The sequence below is a fragment of the Peromyscus leucopus genome, chromosome 15 (assembly GCF_004664715.2).
Source record: "Peromyscus leucopus breed LL Stock chromosome 15, UCI_PerLeu_2.1, whole genome shotgun sequence".
In the NCBI taxonomy this organism is placed as follows: Eukaryota; Metazoa; Chordata; class Mammalia; order Rodentia; family Cricetidae; genus Peromyscus; species Peromyscus leucopus.
The window spans coordinates 51,886,287-51,889,013 of NC_051076.1; positions in this window are offsets into that span (position 1 = coordinate 51,886,287).

The following is a 2,727-nucleotide window of genomic DNA, read 5'->3' on the forward strand; positions in this document are numbered from 1 at the left end:
GGTGTGGCCAACTTGACCTAGTTCTGTTCTCTATTTTGTTTGTTTGTTTGTTTGTTTTGTTTTTTATTTTGTTTTTTTCTCTTTTGGGGGCCCTGACACCCAGCTCCCAAATAAATCACACATGGACATTTATTCTTAATTATAAATGCCTGGCCTTAGCTTGTTTCTTAACAGCTTTCCTTAACTTAAATTATCCCATCTACCTTTTGCCTCTGGGCTTTTCCGTTTTCTTACTCTGTAAATCTTACTCTTACTCTATGACTTGCTGTGTAGCTGGGTGGCTGACCCTTGGAGTCCTCCTTCTTCTCTGGCTACTTCTTTTTTCTTTCCCAGATTTCTCCTATTTATTCTCTCTGCCTGCCAACCAGGCCTATCTTTTCTCCTGCCTTGCTATTGGCCGTTCACTCCTTTATTTGACCATCAGGTGTTCTAGACAGGCATAGTAACACAGCTTCACAGAGTTAGACAAATGCAACATAAACAAAAATAATATTTTACAACAGTTCTCTGGGAAAAAAAAAAGACCGTCTAGCATCACACTAGGGGCAAAGTGTTGTCAGATTTTTTTTCCTTTGAGCCACCAGCTCACAAATGACACAGAAACTTATTAATTATGAAAGCTGGGCCTTATTTTAGGCTTGTCCCACTAGCTCTTATAACTTAAATTAACCAATATTTTTATTAATGTATATTCTATCATGTGGCTCTTATCTCTATCCCATTTTATGTGCCCAACTTGTTCCAAGTCTCAAAGGCATCTCTCCTTTCTTCTTCTCAGAGTCCTCTGTCCCCGGAAGTCCCACCTAACCTCTTCCTGTCCAGCTATTGACCATTCAGCTCTTTATTAAACCAGTCAGAGGGTGCCTTGGCAAAGACACATCTTCACAGTGTAAACAAATATTCTGCAACAGACAAGTCTCCAGCACACGTGGTTCTGGGGGACATTCTACTCTCATACCACAGATGATACAGGGGAGAGGGGCTCACCCCAGCATCGATGCTGGGCAGCTACATTAACAGCATCTGTCCCTGAGAAAACACCCAGACCCCACATCTCTGAGTGAACAGAGAACTAGAGCACTGTGGCCAATTCAGCGAGGCCAAGCCTTGGGTGTCACTGCCATGTTTCTTAACTGGCCTCTTTGGTTAATGTGGAAGGGAGAATGTGTTCCGGAGCCCCTGGCACTGATGACTGCTTTGTCCCAAAATGTAACATAATCCTCATATTCTATTGGCCAAAGGAATTCCAAGTGGCAGATGTCTGATTCCAAGCACTGGGGTGGTGGAGGCAGAAGTATAGAGTTAAGGATCATCCTTGGCTACATAGCAAATTCAAGACCAGCCTGGGATACATGAGACCATGCCAAAAAGGAAAAGAAAGAAGTGTGTGTTTCTGGAATAATCTTGTTTTCTCTTACTAACTACATGGCTCATGTTTTTTTGAGACAGGGTTTCTCTGAGTAGCCCTGGCTGTCCTGGAACTTGATCTGTAGACCAGGCTGACCTCCAACTCAGAGATGTGCCTGCCTCTGCCTCCAAGTGCAGGGATTAAGGGTGTGCACCACCACCTGGCTGAACCATGAGCATCTCTTATCTCGGCTTTCATCCTCTTTCGTCTCACAGTGTATTAAAATGAATTTATGATTTGCACATGTTTGTATGTATGTTTACATAATTTATGTACACCATGCGTGTTTAGGAGTCCTTGGAATCCAGAGGATGTCAGATTCCCTGGAACTGAAGTTATGGATAGTTTTTAGCTGCCATGTGGGTGCTTGGAGTAGAACTCAGGTGCTGGGGGATGTCTTTCTGTACGTTGTGAATATATGGCATTCCCATTGGTTAATAAATAAGCTGCTTTGGCCTATGGCAAGGCAGCTTAGAGGCAGGCGGGAAATCCAAGGCGAGAGACAGGAAAGAGAAAGGCAGAATCTGGAGAGATGCCAAACTGCCATCCAAGGAGCAACATGTAATGGGATGCAGATAAAGCCATGGAACACATGACAATACATAGATGAATTGTTATAGGTTGAGTTAAACTATAAGAGTTAGCTAGCAAGAAGCCTGCCGTAGGTCATACAGTTTGTAAATAATATTAAGCCTCTGAATGATTATTTTATAATCATCTGAGGGACCACGGGCCAGGTGGACCAGAGGAACATGGGACCTCGAGTCTGGGCAGGACACAGGAAAACTTCCGTCTACACCCAGATTCTCTACAAGAACATCCACTGGCCAGGTGGTGGTGGCACATGCCTTTAATCCCAGCACTTGGGAGGCAGAGCCAGGCGGATCTCTGTGATTTTCGAGCCCAGCCTTGGCTACAGAGTGAGTTCCAGGAAAGGCGCAAAGAAAGCTACACAGAGAAACCCTGTCTCGAAAAACCAAAAAAAAAAAAAAAAAAGAGAAAAAGAGAACATCCACTGCTCTTAATGCCAGACCCAAGCACAGTGTTTTCTATGATACTGTCTTGGTCAGGGTTACTGTCACTGTGGTGAAATACCGTGACCACCACGTTATATATTACAACTTGGGGAGAAAAGGGTTTATTTGGCTTAAGCTTTACATCACATTTCATCACCAAAAGAAGTTGAGACTCAAGCATGGCAGGAACCAGGAAGCAGGAGCTGATTTTTGCAGAGGCCATGAAGGAGTGCAGCTTACTGGCCTTAGCATCACGTGCCTTATTAGACTAGACTAGACTCATCCTTCACCATCTGTGTTGTC